This window comes from Stegostoma tigrinum, chromosome 27 (assembly GCF_030684315.1).
Source record: "Stegostoma tigrinum isolate sSteTig4 chromosome 27, sSteTig4.hap1, whole genome shotgun sequence".
NCBI classification, from domain to species: Eukaryota; Metazoa; Chordata; class Chondrichthyes; order Orectolobiformes; family Stegostomatidae; genus Stegostoma; species Stegostoma tigrinum.
The window spans coordinates 3,522,842-3,542,085 of NC_081380.1; the positions used below are offsets into that span (position 1 = coordinate 3,522,842).

Here is a 19,244-nt window from a genome sequence, read left to right on the forward strand (position 1 = left end):
TCATCATGTGTGTATGAAAGCCACAGGAACACGTCCTCAGGCTGTAGCCAGATGCATTTCATTCACTAGTTACTGAGAGAACTAGGACTGCGGCTAAAAAGGTATCTGTAACGTGAGATAGCAAAAACTGCAGATGCTGGAGTTGGAGACAACACAGTACAGAGCAGGAGGAACACAGAAGGCCAGGCAGTATCAGAGAAGCAGAAAAGTTGATGTTTTGTTTTGGGACCCTTCGTCAGAAATGGGGATAGGGAATGGAGCTGGGAAATAAATAGGGAGAGGAAGAGTGGATCTGGGGAATTTTTATAGGATGGCGATGGGTGAGCGAAGGTAGGGAGTGGTGGGGATTGGTCAGTGGGGATGGTGGGGAAGAATGGTGGGAGAGAAGATGGACAGGTTGTGTCAGGCCAAGGGGGCGGGAATGAGAGGAATGGTTGGACATGGGATGAGGAGATTTTTGTAATACTGTGTTACACCACCCTCAAACTGGAGGAGTAACACCTCATTTTCCACCTCTGGATCATATAGCCCGTGGCTTAAACATAGAATTCACCAGTTTTAAAATCTCCCCAACCCCATCCTCATCCTCATCCCCTATCCAACCCCATCCTCATCCCTTCCTCTTTGACCTGACACAACCTGTCCATCTACTCTCCTACCTATCTGCCCCATCCATTCCACTGATCAATCCCCACAACTCCCTACCTGCATTCACCTATTACAATCCTGCCTACCTCCCCCAGCCCCACAATTCCTCTCTCCATTTATTTCCCAGCTCCTTGCCCCGTCCCCATTTCTGAAGAAGGGTCCTGATCCGAAACATCAACTTTTGTGCTCCTCTGATACTGCCTGGCCTGCTGTGTTCCTTTAGATCTATACTGTGTTGTATCTGTAACATGATTTTTTTTTTGCCTTTATCCATTTTATTTTCAGGAGAGTGTGTAGCTGAGAATTGTGATGTCTTAAAATCCAGGAAATGAGCAGGAAATAGGAAATGTATTCTGCATAATTTTCTTTGATGTTTTTGTCACAAAAATAAGTATTTAACGAACAAAGGTGTGTTCAAATGTGGAAAAGTAACAGAATGTAGATAATCACAGGCAACTTCAGTTGACTTCAGGAAATGATAGGTAATGTTAGCTGCCTGTAGGTAAAGACAGGAACTTTGGCCAGCTGTAGGTAAGGATGGTCAGTATTGGACTGCCAAGCTGATTCAGTGTGCTGTGTGCATGATGTGGGAGGTCAGGGACACTGATGATGTTTCTGGCTCCTATAACTGTGGTAAGTGTGTACACGTTCAGCTTCTGAAGGAGGTTGTTGCAGCACTGAAGAAAGAACTAGAAGACCTCAGGCTCATCCGAGAGAATGAGAATTTTCTAGACAGGACCTTCAGCAAGGTCACTACACCGAGGATACCTGAAGAGAGAAGGGGGATGTCAATGACAAAGGAAGACATGAATGAAGTACAACTGACCCGAGGGGAAGCACCTATAGTAAACAGGCTGACTGTCTTGGAAACTGCCGAGACAGACGACACTGCCAGTCCGAGAGGTGGACAGGTCTGCAAGTCAAAAATTGCTGTAGAGGCAGAGCCGAGAAGTCAGACATCACGGAGAGCTGTGGTAATAGGGGACTCCATTGTGAGAGGGACTGACAGGGGTTTCTGCGGCAACAGGTGAGATTTGAGGATGGTGTGTTGCCTTCCTGGTGCCAGGATCCAGGACGTCACTGATAAAGTGCAGAGAATCCTCGAGGGTGAAGGTGAAGACCCAGAGGTGGTGGTGCATGTCGGCACTAATGACGTCGGGAAGAAAAGGAGGAGCATTCTACAGTGGGACTTCAGAGAACTCGGAAGAAGGCTGAAAAGCAGGAATTCCAGAGTGGTTATCTCTGGTTTGCTTCCAGTTCCTCGGGCTGGATAGGGCAGGAACAGAGAGATAATGGACCTGAACGTGTGGCTGAGGGACTGGTGTCGGAAGCAAGGACTTAAATTCTTGGATCACTGGGGTATGTTTTGGGGTAAGAATAAATTGTACAGGAGGGACGGTTTGCATCTTAATAATCAGGGGACCAGCCTTCTGGCAGGCAGGTTTGCCACCGCAACAAGGTGTATTTAAACTAAGTAATGGGGGGGAGGGGCCAAACTGGAAATTTAAGAATGAAGTTAAAGGGAAAGTGAGAATAAGAGAGGTTAAGAAGGACAACAGAATCAACAGAGCAGAAAAGTCAAGAAGAGATCGTACAATATGGCCAAGTGAAATAGGGATTGATAAGAAGGGTGAGGGGAGAAACAAATTAAAAATGCTATATATGAATGCACGAAGCATAAGAAATAAAGTGGATGAGCTTGAGGCTCAGTTGGAAGTTGGCAAGTATGATGTTGTGGGGATAACTGAGACGTGGCTTCAAGTGGACAGGGCCTGGGAAATGAATATTCAAGGCTATACGTGCTATCGAAAGGACAGACTGGTGGGCAGAGGGGGTGGGGTAGCCCTGTTGGTGAGGAATGATATTCGGTCCCTTGCGAGGGGGGACATAGAGTCAGGAGATGTAGAGTCAGTATGGATAGAGCTGAGAAATTCTAAGGGTAGAAAGACCCTAATGGGAGTTATCTACAGGCCCCCAAACAGTAGTCAGGAAGTAGGGTGCAGGTTGAATCAAGAGGTGAAATTGGCCTGTCACAAAGGTATCACTACAGTTGTTATGGGAGATTTCAACATGCGGGTAGACTGGGAGAATCAGGATGGTACTGGACCCCAAGAAAGGGAATTTGTAGAGTGCCTCCAAGATGGATTCTTAGAACAGCTTGTACTGGAGCCTACCAGGGAGGAGGCAATCCTGGATCTGGTGTTGTGCAATGAACCGGATTTGATCAGGGACCTCAAAGTAAAGGAGCCATTAGGAGGTAGTGACCATAATATGATAAGTTTTAATCTGCAGTTTGAGAGGGAGAAGGGAGAATCAGAAGTGTCAGTATTGCAGTTGAATAAAGGGAACTATGGAGCTATGAGGGAGGACCTGGCCAAAGTTCAATGGTTCAATACCCTAGCACGGATGGCAGTGGAACAACAATGGCAGGTATTTCTGGATATAATGCAGAAGGTGCAGGATCAGTTCATACCAAAGAGGAAGAAAGATCCTAAGGGGAGGCAGGGGCAGCCGTGGCTGACGAGGGAAGCTAAGGATTGTATAAAAATAAAAGAGAAGTATAACATAGCAAAGATGAGTGGGAAGCTGGAGGACTGGAAGCTTTTAAAGAGCAACAGCGGATAACTAAAAAGGCAATACACAGAGAAAAGATGAGCTATGAAGGAAAACTGGCCAAAAATATAAAGGAGGATAGTAAAAGCTTTTTTAGGTATGTGAAAAGAAAAAAATGGTTACGACTAAAATTGGGCCCTTGAAGTCAGAAACGGGTGAATTTATTATGGGGAACAAGGAAATGGCAGAAGAGTTGAATAGGTACTTTGGATCTGTCTTCACTAGGGAAGACACAAGCAATCTCCCAGATGCAGTAGTGGCTGAAGGACCGAGGGTAATGGACGAACTGAAGGGTATTTATATTAGGCAGGAAATGGTGTTGGATAGACTGTTAGGTCTAAAGGCTGATAAGTCCCTGATGGTCTGCATCTCAGGGTACTTAAGGATGTGGCTGTAGAAATTGTGGACGAGTTGGTAATTATTTTCCAAGGTTCTATAGATTCAGGATCAGTTCCTGCGGATTGGAGGGTGGCAAATGTTGTCCCACTTTTCAAGAAAGGAGGGAGAGAGAAAACAGGAAATTACAAACCGGTTAGCCTGATGTCAGTGGTGGGAAAGATGCTGGAGTCAATTACAAAGGATGAAATTACGACTCATTTGGATAGCAGTAACAGAATAGGTCAGAGTCAGCATGGATTTACGAAGGGGAAATCGTGCTTGACTAATCTTCTGGAATTTTTTGAGGATGTATCTATGAAGATGGATAAGGGAGAGCCAGTGGATGTAGTGTACCTAGACTTTCAGAAAGCCTTTGATAAAGTCCTGCATAGGAGATTAGTGAACAAAATCAGGGCACATGGTATTGGGGGCAAAATACTGAGTTGGATTGAAAATTGGCTGGCTGACAGGAAGCAAAGAGTAGTGATAAACGGGTCCCTTTTGGAATGGCAGGCAGTGACCAGTGGGGTACCACAAGGTTCGGTGCTGGGACCGCAGCTGTTTACGATGTATATTAATGATATAGACGAAGGCATTAGAAGTAATATTAGCAAATTTGCTGATGACACAAAGTTGGGTGGCAGTGTGAAATGTGAGGAGGATGTTATTAGAATACAGGGTGACTTGGACAGGCTAGGTGAGTGGACGGATGCATGGCAGATGCAGTTTAATGTGGATATATGTGTGATTATATACTTTGGTAGCAAGAACAGGAAGGCAGATTACTATCTCAATGGAGTCAAGTTAGGTAAAGGGGAAGCACAACGAGATCTAGGTGTTCTTGTACATCAGTCAATGAAAGCAAGCATGCAGGTACAGCAGGTCGTGAAGAAAGCTAATAGCATGCTGGCCTTCATCACAAGAGGAATTGAGTATAGGAACAGAGAGATCCTTCTGCAGCTGTACAGGGCCCTGGTGAGACCGCACCTGGAGTATTATGTGCAGTTTTGGTCTCCCAATTTGAGGAAGGACATTCTTGCTATTGAGGGAGTGCAGCGTAGGTTCACAAGGTCAATTCCTGGAATGGCGGGACTATCATATGTTGAAAGATTGGAGCGACCGGGCTTGTATACTCTTGAGTTTAGAAGGATGAGAGGGGATCTGATTGAGACGTATAAGATTATTAAGGGATTAGACACTCTGGAGGCAGGAAGCATGTTTCCGCTGATGGGTGAGTCCAGGACCAGAGGACACAGTTTAAAAATAAGGGGTAGGCCATTTAGAACAGAGTTGAGGAAAAACTTCTTCACCCAGAGAGTGGTAGATATATGGAGTGCTCTGCCTCAGAAGGCAGTGGAGGCCAACTCTCTGGATGCTTTCAAGAAAGAGCTAGACAGAGCTCTTAAAGGTGGTGGAGTCAAGGGTTACGGGGATAAGGCAGGAACGGGATACTGATTGTGGATGATCAGCCATGATCATAATGAATGGTGGTGCTGGCTCGAAGGGCCGAATGGCCTACTCCAGCACCTATTGTCTATTGTCTATATTGTCTATTGACCTGTGTTGGTAAGGATAGGTGACACCAGTCTCAACTGTTGGTAAGGACAGGCAACCCAATCGACTGTAAATAAATACAGGTAGCATTTGCTGACTGTCTAAATAAGAGATTGTTGAGGATTAGGACGTTATTGAGACATATTGATTGTAATTGAATTGAAGATAAGACAGATTCATAAAAAGGCGAATTAAATACTTTGCACTAAGGAGGCTTTGAAGAGGAATGTACGCTAAAACGATATCTCATACATAAATTATAAAACATTAATGAAGGGCTGGATAGATAGTTAAGAGAACAAGGAAAGTTTCTTAACATTATGTTTCTGTGGTGACCTACCTATGACTAACATCACTTCAAGTGATTTGAAATCCCAAAGGTTTGGGAATCTCTGTTGGAGATGAATCTGATTACTTCATTCAGGTGCTAATAATGGGAACTCCAGGATATCGTAAAGCAGAACCAATAATAAAATTAAGTTACTAGCACTCGGCACAAAATATCTTTTAGTCCCAATTTCAAACAAATTCACCTTATTATCTCATATAACATAGTGTGAAGCTGGATGAACGCAGCTTTTTTCTGAGGAAGGGTCTCGACCCGAAATGTCAACTTTCCTGCTCCTCTGATACTGCTTGGTCTGCTGTGTTCATCAAGCTTCACACCATGTTATCTCAGAGTCTCCAGCATCGGCAGCGCCTACTATCACATTATTACATCTTTGTGCAGGTTTCCATATCCACTCTCTGAAATAACAATATGGCGTAAGCTCCAATCTAATTGTGGTGTGTCTTTGCCTATGAGGAAAATAGCTAAGACTAGTCTAAACTCATTTCCTATTGGTCCCATTGTAGCCAACAAAAGGGACATTTACACTATCATGTTTGTATTTGACTAGTTTGCTTTCTTTGGTGTGTACTGATATGTAGATGTATAGGACTGTAACAATCTGGTCATATGCAGGCTTGGTCTAATAAATGGAGAAAAAATAAATTCAGATGTCACTATGTCAGAGAATTTAAACTGAGTTTAAAATTAATCCACAGGTCGTGTGCATCGCTGGCAACGTGGACATTTATTTTACATCACAAGTTGCTGTTGGGAGCATGGTAATGAACAGCTTTATGGAAACATTTGTGTCTGTGTGGTGAAGGTATACTCTCATTGCTGTTAGGTGGAGAATTTCATTCTGATGATGGTGAAGGACAATGGTAATGACTGTGGGAATGGTGTGTGACTTGTAGGGGAATAGTTTCCCATGCACTTTGTGTTCTTGGGGTGGAGTTTGTGGATTTGAGAAGTCCTTTCAAAGACATTTTGATGAGTTGTTACAATACATCCTCATTTGCCATCTGTTGCTGCATTCCACAACCCTCACACTCAAATATCACTCAGCATGTCAATGAACCCCAATCTTTGCTGCTTGGTACAGTTCAAGAGCAACAAAAAGTTTCTATATAACTTTCATAAGGCACAGTTACATTGGGACTCGCTATTTATTTCCAGATCTTACCGAAGTAGTAATGAGGTCTCATGTCTGTCATCTAAATGATTTTGGTTTCATTTTCTTCCAGGTAATGCTAATTAAGTGAGGATTCATTCACTCATCAATGTAAATATTATCATGCATAGGCCCATGTAACATCCCTTAAATCTATCTTTTTATATCAGGAATTGCTACAAGTAGAACAAATAGATCTGATAGTGCTGTCAGTTCAGTTATAAGTGGTGGGTAATTCTGTAGCAGTCCTTCACTGACCCTCAGATGGGATCTAATATTGGAACAGAAAATAATACAGAAATTTTGAACTGGACTTGGACACAGACAAAGAAAACTGGGAATGGGGGCTGGTCAGGCAAGAGAGGATGAGAGACAGAGAAACAACAGACAGAAAGAGAGAGGAACGAGAGAGATGACGACGGGAGACAGAGTCAGAGAGAGAAGTCAAGATGTAAATTTTGGGCGAGTCTTCCCAATAACCCCTTCTGCTGTCTAGCTTGCCTCACAGCTGTTTAATAGCTACTGGGACATTAAATTGGCTAGAATCGGCCTCCCGCTCCCACTTGGAACAGTGACTCCAAAGTGATTCCTGCGAGGACTGCAATCAGACCCTGGTGGATTTGGACAGAGAAGGATCCTGGTGTTCCTGGTGAGTCCAGGATTACACTGGCAAGGCTGTGAGGAGGTGCCATGCCCTCCATCTGTTTACTGGTAGTGCCAGACTACCCTGCCATGTGTTAAATCTACACCAGTGGGAAGAGACCTAGAAGTGACAAATGGGCTGTTGAGCATCTCCCCCTCTAAAATTGCAGTGGATTGGAGGCAAACAGCATGTGCTGTGAATGGTGCCACTGTCTTATGGCTTCCCCCAGCACCCTGATAACCCACTCCAAGGGGCCATAAACTTCAGCCCAGAGAGAGTGAGGCAGTCAGAGTAAGCATGACAAGCTGGTGAAGGGACCTAGAGTGAGACAAAGAAAGAGAGAAAGACAGGTCAACAGAGTAGATTGAGAGGAGCTGTAAGTGAGAATGAGGCAGATAGAGAGGAAGAGTTATAGAGACAGGAGTCTGACAGAGAAAAAGAGAAATGCAAAGAGGCAAAGAAAGAGAGAGAGAGACACACACTCGGGCATAACATAGAGAAGAGTAGGCTATAAGAGACAGCCTCAAAGAAAAGCACAAGAGAGCCATACGGTGAGTGAGAGACAGAAAGACACCCAAAGAGAGAGACTAAGACGGTGTAATGTTCGGCAGTGTTTACTTAATGCAGTGAATAGCTGGAGAACGATTACTGATGTAGAGAAAGTGCTTATGGTGATTTTGGTGGGGATGGTGAATTGGTGCAGCATTTGGGAGAAGCAGTTTGTTTTATTGCTTTGTCATTTCTGCTGAATCTGGATGAATCTGCAAAGCACAGAACTGCTGTTTCAGAATCTGTGTATTCTTTTAGATTGTCCAGCAATCTACGCAGGTTAACAGACGTGATTGTGCAAGCTGTGCATTTCAGGCACAGAGCTAAGGAAACTCATTCATCCAAGTGTTGTTCAGTAGTCAAGGGTCTTGAATGTAAGAGAACTGTTACCCAGGTAACAAGGTGCATTGGTGTGAGGAGTATTTTAGTCAAAGCTCCAGTTCATTTCTCATAGGGGAAGTAATACTGTGAGTAAGACTGACCATTGCGAAACTTCGATTCTGATCGTTTATTTAATGTTTGCTGGCTCCTGTTGGGTGAAATGTGGTGACAGGGCACATTTTCACTTGCTCTTGTCTTTAGTAGTTTACTAACACATAAAAAAAGACTTCAGCTAACTCAGGAAATCCCAAAGCACTTTTATAACATTTTGATGTTAATTCACCGTTGTAAGATCAGGGGCACAACTGCCAATTTGAGCATAACAAATTGAAAGAATCTTAGGGGGCTCGATGGGGTAGACGTTGCGATATTTCTTCTTGGAGTCTTGAACTTGGACATACAGATTCAAAATAAGGCATCTGCCATTTGAGATAGAGATGAGAACGAATTGTCTTAGCCATTAAATATATTCAAGAACAAAAACAAAGTTGCTGGAAAAGCTCAGCAGGTCTGGCAGCATCTGTAAAGGAAAAAACAGTTCACATTTCGGGTCCAGTGACCCTTCCTCAGAACTGATAGTGACTGGGAAAACGTCAGTTTATATGCAGATAGAAAAGGAGAGGGGGATGGGTAGGGAGTAAACGATAGGACAGAGCCTAAAAATAGAGAAAAGAGCAGTTGGCAAACACCAGAGGTGAAAGTAAAATTAATGCAGTTGGCCAAGAAGGAAGATTGGAGTGGAAGTCCCATTGGAGAGAGGAGCAGAACTTCTTAAAGCTGGGCATGCCTGGAAGAGATGTGGCAGTGAGTTAAATACTAAATAAAAACCAAAGGAACTGTGGATGAGTTATGCAAAATTTTCATCTGTAAGGCAGGCAAGGGTTATGGGGATAGCTGGAAAGTGGGGTTAAGGCCACACATTGGTCAATGTGATTTTGAATGGCAGAGCTTAATAATACGCTTATTTATTATGTTTTTAACTCTCACACCAGCAACAAGATCATGTCTTATTTTGGGTGTTTACACTATTATGTCTGTTGTTAACTTTCTGCCAAGCCCACCCTGACACTTTCCCCCTGTAGAGCTTCTCTGAACTTGAAGTCAGGTCGAACAGCTTTTGTCAACGTGCCCATCTTTACTGATTGAACAGTAGATCACCTTCCATTTCTTCCTAAACAGTTATAGATCATCTCAACCACTATTGGCTTTTATGCCTCAACATTGATATAAGTTAGTGTTATGACCAAGATTGGATGACCCCCTGTTTCCTTTTCAAACCCCACTCCTCCACTGGTCACAGTAAATTTTAAATTTAACTAGGTTGGTGTTATGTCCAATTGAGACTTGGACTCTGTCAGGTTTTGTACTAAGGACAAGTTAGTCAGATTTCTTTTGTCAACAACAAATACCTTTTCTTTATTACCAAAAGCAAATTTACTCAAAGATGAAAAGATTATCAACAAACAATTGGGATTATCATGCACATGATAAAACTACCATGTGCACAAGTCCGGGAGAAATAAAAGGTGAAAACACTGCACAGCGTAACTAGAACTGGAGTGTTTTCCTGGAATAGTTGTATTTGGTTGATTTTTTTTTCTGGAGTCAGTGGATAGATTCCATGGGATCTTTCCTAATTTGTAATAATGACCTCTGTATTCAGCTCTTACACTTTGCTGAGAGGAATTGCAAAGAAGGAGGGGCTATTGGAGATGCAGGCACATCTCAGATTCTGAGTTCAAAAATGCAGAAGTCTTATCCCATCCACAAACTGGGCAGTGTGATCTCTCTCTGAAAGTTCTGTAGACTGTGACTCTGTAAAAACTCCCTGCTGCTCGCAAATGCGCTATTGTGGTACCTGGTGCCTTTTGTTACCAAAATGTTCATTTGATTAAAAGTTCAAGATATAAATATAGGCTTCACAAAGTCTTTTAAATAATACTATTTGCATCACTTCTCATTGTAACAGTAGTTATATACATACCAGAGAAGAGTGCTGAAGCAGGTGTTGCTTTATGCAATGTGTGATCAGAAACTGGGACTTATTGAATGGTTATGAAGTGGTTGTTGTAAATAACTTGGTGCATTTAAGGGGATACTTGATGCGCTCCATGAGAGAGGAGAGAATAGAGGGATATGGGAGCAAGGTGGAGGAGGTAATTGGAATATGTGGAGGCTTGTGTCGCTTATGGACCAGCATGGAACATTTGATCCCATTTCTGTGCTGTAGGTTTGATGTAATTCAACGTAATATTTTCTGCTGTAGTCTCCCTTATTGACCATATTGGGGGTACCCTTTGCTGCTCATTTGAGTTGTTGACTGAAACGTTTGAAAGTTCTTGGTAGTTAGGTTGATGGCAAACAAATTGAGTATATCGTTTTTAAAAAAAGCTTTAAAATAATATGTGTGACTATCAAAATGGATAAGCAAGAAATATAACATGGTGTCGACCAAATTTAACGTTGGAGATGTGTCCGTCATATTCTACCACAAAGTCAGAAATCACACAACACCAGGTTATAGTCCAACAGGTTTATTTGCAATGTGGACTATAACGTCGTGTGATTTCTGACCTTATCCACCTTAGTCCAGCACTGGCACCACCACATTTTTCTACCACAATTCAGTTGTTTTCTGTATTGGATTGCTGCTCGAGAAAATGTTTGATTCATTATGTTGAGAAAGGGATTACTTTTTAGATTTGACTGTCTCCTTGAGCTTAATGTAGCCTTCAGTAGTGAAGTCAGTAGTATAGAACATAGAACATTTCAGCACAGTACAGGCCCTTCGGCCGTCAATGTTGTGCCGACCTGTCATACCGATCTCAAGCCCATCTACCCAACACTATTCCATGTACGTCCATATGCTTATCCAATGACGACTTAAATGTACCTAAAGTTGGCGAATCTACTACCGTTGCAGGCAAAGCATTCCATTCCCTTACTACTCTCTGAGTAAAGAAACTACCTCTGACATCTGTCCTATATCTTTCGCCCCCTCGTGCTCGCCGTCACCATCCCAGGAAAAAGGCTTTCCCTAACTACCCTATCTAACCCTCTGATTATCTTATGTGTTTCAATTAAGTCACCTCTCAACCTTCTTCTCTCTAATGAAAACAGCCTCAAGTCCCTCAGCCTTTCCTCATAAGACCTTCCCTCCATACCAGGCAACATCTTAGTAAATCTCCTCTGCACCCTTTCCAAAGCTTCCACATCATTCTTATAATGCGGTGACCAGAACTGTATGCAATACTCCAAGTGTGGCCGCACCAGAGTTTTGTACAGCTGCAGCATAACCTGTTGGTTCCGGAACTCGATCCCTCTATTAATAAAAGCTAAAACACTGTATGCCTTCTTAACAGCCCTGTCAACCTGGGTGGCAACTTCCAAGGATCTGTGTACATGGACACCGAGATCTCTCTGCTCATCTACACTACTAAGAATCTTACCATTAGCCCAGTATTTTGCCTTCTGGTTACTCCTTCCAAAGTGCATCACCTCACAGTTGTCTGCATTAAACTTCATTTGCCACGTCTCAGCCCAGCTCTGCAGCTTACCTATGTCTCTCTGCAACCTACAGCATCCTTCATCACTATCCACAACTCCACCGACCTTAGAGTCGTCTGAAAATTTACTAACCCATCCTTCTACGCCCTTATCCAGGCCATTTATAAAAATGACAAACAGCAGTGGACCCAACACCGACCCTTGCGGTACACCACTAGGAACTGGCCTCCAGGATGAACATTTCCCATCAACTACCACCCTCTGTCTTCTTTCAGCAAGCCAATTTCTGATTCAAACTGCTATATCTCCCACAATTCCATTCCTCCACATTTTGTACAATAGCCTACTATGGGGAACCTTATCAAATGCCTTGCTGAAATCCATATACACCACATCAACCGGTTTACTCTTAACTACCTGTTTGGTCACCTTCTCAAAGAACTCAATAAGGTTTGTGAGGTGCGACCTTCCCTTCACAAAACCGTGCTGACTATCCCTAATCAATTTATTCTTTTCTAGTTGATTATAAATCCTATCTCTTATAACCTTTTCCAACACTTTACCAACAACTGAGGTAAGGCTCACTGGTCTATAATTACCAGGGATGTCTCTACTCCCCTTCTTGAACAGGGGAACCACTTTTGCTATCCTCCAGTCGTCTGGCACTATTCCTGTAGACAATGACGGGTTAAATATCAATGCCAAAGTCTCGGCAATCTCCTCCCTGGCTTCCCAGTGGATCCGAGGATAAATCCCATCCGGCCCAGGGGACTTATCTATCTTCACCCTCTGTAGGATTTCTAATACCTCTTCCTTGTGAACCTCAATCCCACCTAGTCTAGTAGCCTGTATCTCAGTATTCTCCTCGACAACATTTTCGTTTCCTAGAGTGAATACTGTTGAAAAATATTCATTTAGTGCTTCCCCTATCTCCTCTGACTCCACACACAACTTCCCACTACTATCCTTGATTGGTCCTAATCTAACTTTTGTCATTCTTTTATTCCTTAAATACTTATAGAAAGCCTTAGGGTTTACCCTGATCCTATCCTCCAACAACTTCTCATGTCTCCTCCTGGCTCTTCTGAGCTCACTCTTTAGGTCTTTCCTAGCTACCTTGTAGCCCTCAAGTGCCCTAACTGGGCCTTCACATCTCATGCTAAGATAAGCCTTCTTCTTCCTCTTGACCAGACATTCCACCTCCTTCATAAACCACGGCTCCCGCACTCTACTGCTTCCTCCCTGCCTGACAGGTACATACTTATCTAGGACGCACAGGAGCTTTTCCTTGAATAAGCCTCACATTTCTAATGTGCCCATTCCCTGCAGTTTCCTTTCCCATCCTATGCTCCCTGAATCTTGCCTAATCTCATCATAATTGCCTTTCCCCCAGCTGTAACTCTTGCCCAGTGGTATACACCTATCCCTTTCCATCACTAAAGTAAACATAACAGAATTGCGATTGCTATCACCAAAGTGCTCACCTACTTCCAAATCTAACACCTGTCCAGGCTTATTACCCAGTACCAAATCTAATGTGGCTTTGCCCCTTGTTGGCCTATCTACATACTGTGTCAGGAAGCCCTCCTGCACACACTGGACAAAAACTGACCCATCTATAGTACTCGAACTATAGTGTTCCCAGTCAATATTTGGAAAGTTGAAGTCCCCCATGACAGCTACCCTGTCTCTCTCGACAGCTACCCTGTCTCTCTCACTCCTATTGAGAATCATCTTTGCTATCCTTTCCTCTACATCTCTGGAACTATTCGGAGGCCTATAGAAAACTCCCAGCCGGGTGACCTCTCCTTTCCTGTTTCTAACCTCAGCCCATACTACCTCAGTTGACGAGTCCCCAAACATCCTTTCTGCAACTGTAATACTGTCCTTGACCAACAATGCCACACCTCCCCCACTTTTACCATTTTCTCTGTTCTTACTGAAACATCTAAATTCCGGAACCTGCAACAACCATTCCTGTCCCTGCTCTATCCATGTCTCCAAAATGGCCACAACATCGAAGTCCCAGGTACCAACCCATGCTGCAAGTTCACCCACCTTATTCCGGATGCCCCTGGCATTGAAGTAGATGCACTTCAAAGCAACTTCTTGCTTGCCGGTGCCATCTTGCTTCCCTGAAACTTTATTTCGGACCACCCTACCCTCAACCTTTTCTATACTCGAACTACAATTTTGGTTCCCATCCCCCTGCTGAATTAGTTTAAACCCACCCGAATAGCCTTAGCAGATTTCCCCCCAGGATATCGGTACCCCTCTGGTTCAGGTGAAGACCATCTTGTTTGTAGAGGTCCCACCTACCCCAGAAAGAGCCCCAATTATCCAAGAATCCAAAACCCTCCCTCCTGCACCATCCCTGTAGCCACGTGTTCAACTCCTTTCTCTCCCTATTATCCCCCTAGTATCTTGGGATGTGCATCATAAGGTTGTGGAGTCAAGCCCCTCTCTGTAAACCTGCACATATAACATAGGCCAATATTCCAGTTTAATACGAGGGAGTGCTGCCCTGCAACAGGTACCATCTTTCAGTTAAAACGTTAATCTTAAAACCTATTTCACCTAAAATGTACAATATAACCAAGATACACCTATATCCAAGGATTTTTAATCTATATGGAAAGCTTTAGGCAAAATAGGAACTCAAAATATATTAAAGAAAATTGAAATTTAAACACAACATGAAAACATGGCTTGTATTCATTTGTCTATATCTGAGAGAAATCTTTCTAAGAAATATATTAAATGAGTTTTTAAAGTTAGAAAGCAAGTTAGAGATTTAAGGAGGGAATTTGAGAGCTTGGGACACAGGCAACTGAACACACAGACATGAATGATGAAGCAAGTAAAATCATGGGTACACAAGAGCTGGAATTATTATGTGCAGGTGCCTGGGGGGTTGTGGGGCTCGTGGACATTCGGAGATAGGGACGAATGAGGCCATAAGGGATTTAAAAACAAAGATGAGAATTTTAAATAGAGTTAAAAAAGCTGTAGAGCTGGATGAGCACAGCGGGTCAAGCAGCAATAGAGGAGCAGGAAACCTGATGTTTCAGGTCTGACCAGTCAAAATTTTATTCCACTGAGAGTCAACAAACACAAGCATATACAATTTTATGATTCTCCAATTAATTAGCAACAGTAAAATGACATGCAGGTTAGTTAAGAACAGGAATAGGTTATTCAGCCCATCAGATTACTGTTATGATTGCACAGAGCATTTCTGTCTGGAGTTCTGAACAGGTTAATGGGCAGTAAATTTTGACTTTTCTTCATTCAGGGTTGTGTTGTGGTATAATTCGCAATATGAAAGTCGGATTGCAGATAATGTAACAGTGTGGGTTACACCAAAAATAGAACACCGTTTTATATTCTATTTGTGAGTTCCGCATATGTTGATTTTGGGTTTCTGACTTGCATTGTTGTCATGTGTTTGTGGAACTTCAGTTACATGACTGGTAGAGGATCTGATATTTCTTATACAGCTTCTCAGCCCATCACTTGATTTCTTCGTCCTGTCTCGGCCCGTCAGCCATATTGATCATTTTTCTGTCACCTCTGACCTAACCCCCCGCCCCCCCCCCCAATCATCGTAATTTTCCCCACTTAACCACATTGTCACCCTGAAGGCTTCAGGACCCCCTGACTCCAGTGCAGCCCCTGGTCTGTCTCTCTGACTCACTACTTTTTCTGCATGTTTCAGTGAGTTGGGGAGAGATGAGTGGACAGGGTCAAGCATAGCAAGAAAGAGGAAGAGGAAGGCAAGAGGGAGAAAAGTTGATAAGAGGCAGTCTAAATACAAAAAAAAGAGGAGGGAGAGAAGAAATGTAAGGAAAGGCATGGTAAACGGAGTGAATATGAGACAGAGTGAAAGAGAGTCTGCGGTGATTGGCAGGCAGAAAGAATCAGCATAGGGGATAAAGAGACAATTTCAGGGCAATATCATTGGAGTTCAGCTTGTACATTGTGTTTGTTATATAACCAAATGGGGAAGGCTTTGAGTGCTGCTGATATGTGAGAATTGACATTTAGTCCGTACAATCAGGAAGACCTCTCTTGACAATTGAGTTCTTCCTTTTTATTTTAAATAACAAGTGTATGCAAAATCAGGAAGCAAAATATTGCACGGACAAACCGTAAAGTAACATAGTAGCAGACATGACAGTGTGCAAGGTTTTCCATTCCTGTTCAGTCAAGTTGTCGTAGAAAGACAGCAGCAGCAGCAGCAACAACATGTAAATATAATTTATGTGGCACCTTTAATCAGTGTAACATCCCCAAGGCATTTAATTGGCTAGCATGCAGATGAATCTTGATATTGAGCCAAAAAAGATATTATGACAGGTGAGCAACGGTTTGATCAGAGAGAGATTTTAAGGAGGGCGAAACAGTAGAGAGATAGGGTTTTAATGATAGAATTCCATGGTTCAAGGCCAAAGACATTGCTGCCAGTGGGCAGAGGGCCAGGACTGGAGGAACATGAAGTTCTCAGTAGATTGTAAAGCTAGTGAAGGTTAAATAAACACTGGTCGTAAAATCTAACTGCATGGCATCAAGAGAGAAGCCACTGTGGAAGTTTGAGTTCTCAAAATAACACAATGTGGAGCTGGAGGAACATAGCAGGCCAGGCAGCATCAGAGGAGCAGGAAAGCTGAAAGATTTTTCTGAAGAAGGGTTCCGACCTGAAATGTCAGCTTTCCTGCTCCTCTGATGCTGCTTGGCCTGCTGTGTTCCTCCGGTTTCACACTGTTACCTCTCACTCCAGCATCAGCAGTTCTTTCTGTTTCTGAGTGAGTTCTCACAATGTCAGACATGCATTCTGACCACACCCCAAACTCTAGGATGGACACTTGCATGCACATGTCAAAACAAAGGGACAGGAATTGACTGTCTCAAACTTGCTTCCTGATTTAATGAGCAAGGTGTTCGTAGTCCTTGGAGGCTGTTATTTTCATCTGCAGGAACATCTTTGCAGGAATTCTTAAGGGTGGTATCCCAGGCCTAACCATCTTTAACTTCAACATCAATGACCTATCCTCCACCATCAGATCAGAAGTAGAGATAATTGCAATCAATTGCGATTGATTGTGCAATGTTCAGCACTATTCACAGCTCCTTTGTTATTAAACTATCTATGTTTGTTTGATTGTTTGATTTATTGTCATGTGTACCAAAGTACAGTGAAAAGCTCTGTTTACAAGCGGTATAGGCAGATTATAGTAAGCAAAAGATGTACAGACCAAAAAGATCTAGACAGAGGTATATAGGTTACATTGCACAGGGCGTGTGCCAGTTGAGATCAATGTCAGCAAGATCAGCATTATTTGAGGCTAGAGAGTCCATTCATCAGTCTGATGACAGCCAGGAAGAAGCTGTTCCTGAACCTGCTCATGTGTGTGTTCAGGCTTCTGTATCTTCTGCCTGATGGAAGAGGTTGTAGGAGGTCATTACTTGAGTGCGATGAGTCTTTGATGTTGGCAGCCTTTCTGTGGGAATGAGCCATCTAAACGGAGTCCATGGATGGAAGGTTGGCTTCTGTGATGGTCTGGGCTGTACGTAGTTTCTTGTGGTCCTGGGCAGAGCAGTTGCTACACCAAGCTGCTATACACCTGGACAGTATACTTTCAATGATGCATCTGTAGATTTTGGTGAAGGTCGTTATGGACATGCTAAATTTCGTGAGCCACCTGAGGAAGAGGAGCATTGTTGTACCTTCTTGACTGTCACATCCATGGACTTCCTGGACTGGTCGTCCGATATCATCACTTTGAGGAACTTGATGCTGTTCATTCTCTCAATCTCACTCGCGTTGACATAGATGGGGGCATATTCTCCTCCTTTTTAGCTGAAGTCAGTGATCAATGTCCAAATGCAGCAGGACCTGGATGTGCCTAGGCTTGGGTTAAGTGCACACATCTTTGCTGAGTGCCCTGATAGCAACATCGTGAGGGTTACCCTGGATCAACAATAAATAGTGTCTACTAGAGCAGATTACTATGCATTTGGTGTGTTCTGTAGCAAGACTTTGCTGTTTTTATATTCTATCTCCCTTGCAATAAAGGCCATTATTCCCTTTGTCTTCATATATACTTGTGATTCCTGCATGCAAATACTTTGTGGTTCAGGTACAAGGATAGCTTTTTTACTACAGGATTCTGCAATCTCTGTCACTGTTTGGATAATATTTTGATTTTCTATTTTTCTGCCGAAATGAAAAATCTTTCAATTTCCAGACTTTACTCTCAAATATTACCTATGTAAATACTTTAGAGACTCTTTTGTATCCTGTTTGCTTTCCTATCCACCATTGTATTGTAAGCAAATTTGGCTACAATTAAACCATTACCTTTATCCAAATTAACAATGTAGATTGTAAATAGTTAAAGCCCAGCAATGCTCCCTGCAGCACTCAACTGATTAGAGTTTACCAATCTGAAATGAACCATTTATGCCAGCTGTTTCCTGTTAATTTGCTAATACTCTATTATATTACCACAACACCGTGAACTCTTGTGCAATAACTTTTATATGGTTCCTCATCAATTGCCTTTTCTACTGTTATGAAGGTGCTTTACATTTAATGTTACTTGCAAGACAGGTTTTGAAGGATTGCAAAAGAAAATATTATTTCACATTTTGTGGAAATACCCGGGGCATTTCTTTTAAATTATGTAATTGAAAGGTCACTGACTTTTAATATTACATGACTAGTGATTACTATTTGCTTTGGCTTTGAACAGTGACTGCTTAGTGAGATTCTTGTTTCATCTGGTTCAGTTTGAGGAAAAACGTACTAAGAACAAGCTGACCGATTGACCTCTCCCATTTCTAAAAAGAAAATCCTTTAATTGGGTTAGGATGAAATCAATTTGTTCTTTTGACAGAATGATTGATAAGAAGATTTCAAAGTTGTATTTCCTGAGCAAGCTGTTTATGCTAGACTTCAGAGACAATTGTGCATGATTAATGACTTGATCAAATGCCTCAGAACATTGAAACAACAGACTGTGGAACATTCTATGATTTATCCATTTGCCTTCAGGAATCATCCATTGGTCAAAGTGTTTTCTTTCAAAAAGCCAATTGTTGCAGATAATACTTTTCTTCCCCATTTTATTTCCTGAATAGATGAATGTGTTTTGTGTCTGTTAGCATTTATGCTTCTTTATTATTGACTCTTTTTATTTACTAATTATTGCATTTTTGTTGCATAAGTTTTTTGTTTTGCTTATAAACTAACAGTTGTGTTTATTAAGAAACCTGGTTGCTGGATCTTATTTTTAACATGGTATGGAAAAAGTGTTTTATTGGTCAACTTGGTAATGAGTAAAATTAGCTTATTTTAATGCTGTGACTCATGGAGTAATGTGACTACTGTAATGGTCTACCCTCTCCAGCCTCAATCATAACAGGCCTCCAAATAAACTATTTTTACTGCTTCCCCTTTATCCGTT

At 42.4% G+C, this 19,244-nt stretch overlaps 1 protein-coding gene across 5 annotated transcripts in view; it reads left to right on the plus strand.

The window, feature by feature from the left end:
• The window catches only part of camkk1a (calcium/calmodulin-dependent protein kinase kinase 1, alpha a), a 302,104-nt gene that overhangs the window by 84,355 nt on the left and 198,505 nt on the right, over window positions 1-19,244 (plus strand). For 3 of the 5 annotated variants that reach the window (XM_048557282.2, XM_059655226.1, XM_059655222.1), the window contains exon 2: window positions 6,241-6,303. The exons of the other annotated variants lie outside the window; for them this stretch is intronic. The gene's annotated coding sequence lies outside the window, so the exon portion shown is untranslated. The remainder of the gene's footprint in view (window positions 1-6,240; window positions 6,304-19,244) is intronic. 5 annotated transcript variants of the gene reach the window in all.